Source organism: Zea mays, chromosome 8 (genome assembly GCF_902167145.1).
Source record: "Zea mays cultivar B73 chromosome 8, Zm-B73-REFERENCE-NAM-5.0, whole genome shotgun sequence".
Lineage (NCBI taxonomy): Eukaryota > Viridiplantae > Streptophyta > Magnoliopsida > Poales > Poaceae > Zea > Zea mays.
This window is the reverse complement of record NC_050103.1, coordinates 46,616,898-46,623,182: the sequence shown is the minus strand read 5'-3', so window position 1 is coordinate 46,623,182 and position 6,285 is coordinate 46,616,898. Positions and strand designations below refer to the sequence as shown.

General features: G+C 50.2%; 1 long non-coding RNA gene across 1 annotated transcript; it reads left to right on the top strand.

The window, feature by feature from the left end:
* Positions 1-240: 240 nt before the first annotated feature.
* LOC103635155 (uncharacterized) lies at positions 241-583 on the top strand. The gene is made up of 2 exons (XR_557192.2): positions 241-272; positions 341-583. It is a non-coding gene; the product is annotated as an uncharacterized lncRNA (long non-coding RNA).
* Positions 584-6,285: the final 5,702 nt, after the last annotated feature.

Genomic DNA, 6,285 nt, shown 5'->3' with positions numbered 1-6,285 from the left:
TGCATCCTTGAACTGAGAACTGAGTTGCGTTCACTAATCTTGCCTCATAATAGTAGTTCTCCGTGTTAGTGAAACACCTTGAATACGGTTTCAAATTTTAACTTCGTTTCTTGCTTAAACTTGATTTTTTACCTTGAGTTATACTCTATCCTGTTTATGATATCGTTATAATGTTATCATGGTCAGAACATGATCTAATAGTTACATTTCTTCTTTTTTCCTCCACACATTTGGGGCGACCACTGCCATATGAACAAGTTTTGAAGAGAGAAGTGAGTCATAAAATTAGAGATATCTGCATTCATTGTGATCTATCTTTAACACTTCATTTTTACTGTAGACATCAAGTAAGTGCCGACATCACAACCCCTACAAGCTTGTGCCTTAAAACAAGAGGATACAAGAAGTTGGAGTGCTTTTGTGAAGGCTTTTGTGACTCACTTGAAGCGTTGGTACTTTTGTGAATGATTTTGTGAAGTGTTTGTAAATATGTGCAAAATATAATAACATGTGTAGGTTTTGTGAATGATTTTGTTGTGGTGCTTGTTGATGGTTTATGTGATGTGGATCTATCATTGTGCAATACTAATTAAATTTGTATATCTATGTGATTATGTGTATAAAAATTGGTGATTTGTGATGCTTTTGTATATATAACAGTTGTTGAATGGTAATTAATGGTATATTATCATTATTAACGACTATAACTAGGGGCAACTTTCTGTTGGTTGCTAAATGTATAGTATAACCACTCATGATTGGTTGCTAAATCTACAGTACAACAACCCACGGTTGGTCGCTAAATATACAATATTAGCAATGGACGGTCGGTCGCTAAAAAGATGTTGGTCGCTAAAGCCTTTAGCGACGGCACTTACAGCGACCATCCTTATGGGTCGCTAAAAGTTTTTAGCGACCAACCGTAGGTCGCTGAAGGCCGTTTTAGCAACCAACCGTAGGTCGCTGTAAGTGAACCGTCGTGTAGTGATCCTCTTTTCTTCTGCTTGCGATGACAATGTCGTCTACGTAGGTGAAAATGTTGCGGTCTACTTGACTTTCGAGGACCTTCTTGGTGAGGCAAGAAAAGGTTGATCCGGCGTTTTTTAGTCCTTCTGGCATTCGTACTAAACAGTACGTGCCGAAGGGTGTGATAAAGCTTGAGCTTGCCTTGTCCTCCTCTTTCATGTAAATCTGGTGGTACCCGGAGAAGCAATCAAGGAGGGACATGACCTCGCAGCCTGCTGCGCTATCGACTATTTTGTCGATTTGTGGCAAGGGGAAGTTATCCTTGGGACAAGCCTTGTTGAGGCTCGTGAAGTCTATGCACATGCGCCACTTGCCACTCTTCTTTTGCACCATGACCACGTTGGCGAGCCATGTGGGATAAGCGATTGGTTCGATGAATCTGGCTTCCAACAGGCGGTGCACCTCGGTCTTGGCTACTTCAGTTTTCTCATCTGACATTTTCCGCATTCGTTGCTTTTTCGGGCGCACCGAAGAGTCGATGCCTAGGCTGTGCTCGATGATAGAGCGGCTGACCCCGACCAGATCGAGGGCAGACCAGGCGAAGACGTCCTTGTTTTGGGAGAGACAGGAAAGGAGTTTTTCCTCGTCTCATGAGGTCAGGTCTTCGCTTATTATTACAGTTTGCCTAGGCGTTGCCGGGTCGAGGGGTACCGCCTTCGTTCCGTCATTGCTCTGGAGCTATGCTTTGGCTTTTTCTTCTTTGATCGAGCGACTGTTTTCAAAGCCTTCACGCTCTGCCGTTAGGCAGTGGACATTCCGTTGCCCTGGAACAAAATCCCTTTCAATGTTGCGCGCTGTCTCCTGGTCGCTGTAGACGTTGATCACGCCCTGAGGGCCTAGGACTTTCATGCAGAGGTAGAGTCCATGAATGGCCGCCTCAAACTTGTTGATCGAGCCCCGACCCATTATAGCATTGTACGGGTAAACCATATCGACAATGTCGAAGGTGAACTGCTGACTTCGCGCATTGGGTGTTGTACCAAATGATAGGGGGAGCTCTATCTTGCCGACGGGGAAGGTGCCCTTGTCGTCGAAGCCGTATAGTGGATTGTCTGTAGGTTTGAGTAGGCTGTGGCTTATTCCCATGCGATCGAAGGCGTGCAGAAAAATGATGTCAGCCTGGCTGCCGTTGTTGACCAGCACCTTGTGTAGGTCCCAGCCTGCCACCCTGCAGGTGATCACCATGGCGTCTGCGTGAGGGGCACTGCACAAGTCGACGTCTCTGGCGTCAAAGGTGAGCGGGACATGGGACCACTTTGTTTGCACTACTGAGCCAGTGAGAGCGACATGGTTCACACATCGGTAGTGGTCCCTTTTCTGCCGTTTTGTTTCGAAGTCCACGCTGGACCCCCCGGTGATCATGTGCATGACTCCGCGATATGGTGGTTCGGCAAAGTCTTCCTGCTTGGGTGCTTGAGGGGGGTGGTTATGGTGTGGTGGATTTGGGTGATGCGGAGGCGGTGGTGGTAGAACCTGCACCTCTTGACGGTGCTGGTACGCGTGGTTGGGTGAATGCTGGATTTGCTCATTGTGGTAAGGTTGCTGGTGATGGTATGTGTGCGCGACGACCCTCTAGTTGTCGGCTGGTTGTGCCCTGGACATTCTATCCCTGGTGGCCTTGGTTTCTGGGCAGTCCCTTGTTGGGTGCGCGGTCCTCTCCATGAAACAGACAGTAGAATCTGCGCGACTGTTATGTCCGTCCTCGGCCTCTCCCTCTGGTGTCGTTGCCGCGGCCTTGGGGGTATTCCTTACAACGAGTGGCTTCTCCGGCTGGATGCTGATTGGCTATGTTGTGCACCTGTTGGTGACTTTGGTTGTCCCGGCCGGAGTCTGGCTGCGGTGGCCTGGTCCAGGTTCTGCTGGACAACAGAGGGTCCTTAGGCTTCCTTTAGGATTCAACCTTGCGTTGATGCAGCTCTTCGGACCTGGCATACTTCTCGAATAGCTGGTATAGCTCCTGTATTTTCTTGGGTGGTCCCTGATGCAATGATTGTACAGGACGCCAGCCCAAAGACCACTGATGGAGTAATGGATCGTGATGTGGTCGTCAACTGATGGCAGTTGCGATTTGAGCATCAGGAATTTCCTATAGTACTCGCGAAGGGTTTCCTTCTCTTACTTCTTGCAGAGGGATAACTCGGCCAAGGCGTCGGTATCAGGTCGGTACCCTTGAAAGTTGAGCAGGAACTTGTCGCGAAGCCCTTTCCAGGAGTCAATGGATAGCGGCGGTAACTTGGTGTACCAAGTCAAGGTCGGGCCTTTGAGCGCGATGATGAAAGATTTGGCCATTGTGGCGTCGTACCCTCCGGACGATGCGACAACAACCTGGTAGCTCATGATGTATTGAGCCAGGTCGGTACTGCCGTTGTTGAGAGCACCTAGAGGGGGGTGAATAGGTGATCCTGTAAAATTCAACACTAATAGCCACAAAACTTAGTTATGAAAGTTAGAACGGCTAAGTAGCTTGAACCGAGCTCTTGTGAACACAGACAATCAAAGAGAAAGCACACAAGAGACATGCGATTTTATCCTGTGGTTCGGCCAAGTAATACTTGCCTACTTCCATGTTGTGGCGTCCCAATGGACGAGGGTTGCACTCAACCCCTTTCAAGTGATCTGATGATCAACTTGAATACCACGGTTTTTCCTTTCTTAGTCTTTCTCCCGTTTGTGAGGAATCTCCACAACTTGGAGCCTCTCGCCCTTACAATGATGATCACAAAAGAAGCACAAAAGTAAGGGAGGGGAGAGCAACACACACAAGACTCAAATCCACAACACAATCACGCACACAAGTCACAACTCGAGCTCAAAACACAACTCACAGAGTTCACTACTCAAATGGAGCTCAAGTCACTATCTCAAAGAATCGAATGCGTGAAGTTGGAGTCTTGGAGTCTTAGAATTTTTCTTGTAAGCTTGGGTAACTCCTTCATGCGCCTAGGGGTCCCTTTTATAGCCCCAAGGCAGCTAGGAGCCATTGGAGACCAACAAGGAAGGCCATCCTTGCCTTCTATCGAGTGGCGCACCGGACAGTCACTGTAGACGGTCCGGTGCCGATCTCCTTCCTTTTCTGGCGCAGACGACCGTTGCAGCTCCGAGGCAGTTGGCGCACCGGACACTGTCCGATGCACACCGGACAGTCCGGTGCCCCCTGCCGACCGTTGGCATGGGCCACGCGTCGCCCGTGGATTGCGCGGCCGACCGTTGCGCTGGCGACCGTTGGCTCACCGGACAGTCTGGTGCAGCATCGAACAGTCCGGTGAATTATAGTCGTACGCCGCCAATTTTTCCCGAGAGTGGCCTGTTCACCGAGGCTGGCCTAGCGCACCGGACACTGTCCAGTGCACCGGAGGACACTGTCCGGTGCACCAAGCCGAGCTGGACTACGGCTGCACCCAGCCAAGTCTTTTGCATTTCTTTTCTTTTCTTCTTTTCTCTGTTTCTAACACTTAGACAAATATATTAGTATACAAAAACAAATGTACTAAGTCTAGAAACATACCTCATGCCTTGATTTGCACTTTTTCAATCTTTGGCACATTTAGAACTTAGAGAATATGTGTTGGACATTTAATCACCAAAACATTATAGAAATGGCCCAAAGGCACATTTCCCTTTCAGTTGTATTTGGGGTAGGTGCCAGCCCTAAAATTGGCGGGCCAAGGCGATGCTAGGAGTTGTGGAGCCAAGGGGCTTCACTCGTCGAGGTAGTTGATCCCCTAGAAAGCTGCGACGGGTGGAATGAAGGGGCCACGCTGTGGTATGAATGGGTCTCCGGCTTGGACGTGCTGCTGGAGAGGCGCTGGCAGTGCAAGCGGTCCATACTGTAGGTTGTACTGGCCCTCGCCCTGCATGAGCACGATCTCTTGCTCTAGCTCTCGAGCTCTCTGCTCCTCATCTTGTATCATGTGACGCACCTTGGCTTGCATGATGACTCTTTGGCGCTTGGCCTCAAGGATTTCTTTTTGCTTTTGGAGGTTGTGGTTCTTGATGCGCAGGGCCCGCAACTTTAGCTGGTCTTCGGCTGAGATGTCGATGACTTCTCTGTCTTCTATTGTGTCTTCGCCCTCTGGTGGAGCGAAGCCTGGTGGTGGTGCTTGCGGTGCGCCTTCGAAACTGCAGGTGCGTACGGTGCCTTCGAGAGTGGGATGGTCTTGGCGCTGTCTTTTGCTAATAGTGTCATCTTCGAAGGCCTCTTGGGGGTGTTGTCCGCGAGGGCCTTGCCTTTTTTTCTCCGCCAGTAGCGCTGCCTTCGCCGCTTCGTCGATGGATGGGGCAGCCTTCGAACTAGCTCGCTTGGGGGCCATGACGAGTTTTTTGTCGTAGCACAAACGGTGGGCGCCAAATGTTGGTGTTTAGCCTACCAGGGCAAATTGATCCAACAAGAGAGCGGAAAGTGTGCTTGCAAAGTTTAACACTGAATGCCAAAAGCTTTCTTCATCTCCCGTGTGAGTGCACTGTACGGGGGTATTTATAGGTACTCGAGAGGCCGCCTGTCTCTGTTAAAGACGTTTATACCCTCGAGTACCCGGTTTATCCCCAGAATATTCCCACGAGGGGAGGCTACAGACAGTCATTAAGGTAAACCCTATTACAGACATGGCCCTAATCAGACCCGACCTCGCGGGGCCCATCACTATGGGCTGAATCACACATGGGCCTCCCCCGGCAGTGGGGATGTGGGAGGCCCGCAGACATCATGTAGGGCCTTCGTCTGCGACACCAGGGCAAGGGGGGAGCGAAGGGGGTCGCACCGGTCTCCGTCTGGGTCGCGCCCCCGACCTGCTCTGGCGTGTTGTGGATGTAGCCTTCGTCAGAGTGATGAGGAGACGAAGGCGTAGAGCGAAGGGTAGCGTGTTCGCCTTCGTCCCAACAAGAACACACAATCAACCAATCCAATTACCTTATTACCATGCCTTAGGAGTAGACATAGCGTAGCCTAGTTGTAGTTTCCAAATCTGAATTTTTACCTCTCTTCGATTCTACGTCGTCTAGAGACGTCTTAGGTGGCCTGCCGATCCCAATACAACCTTAGGATCTTTCCCCCCGATGAGGTCCCTCCCGAGGGACGAGATCCAGGTTCTGCAGGAGCTCATCGATCGTTGTCTCTGTGCACATCGCGGCAGTAGACCGTCCGGCAACCAACCGCAAACGGTCCGTTGCCTCGCGGAGAGGTCCCGAAGGTCTTGGTCCCCGTGAGCGGATTTAAGGATCGCAAGTGTTTTGACCCAAAAAGACGTGAACATGAAGTTTATT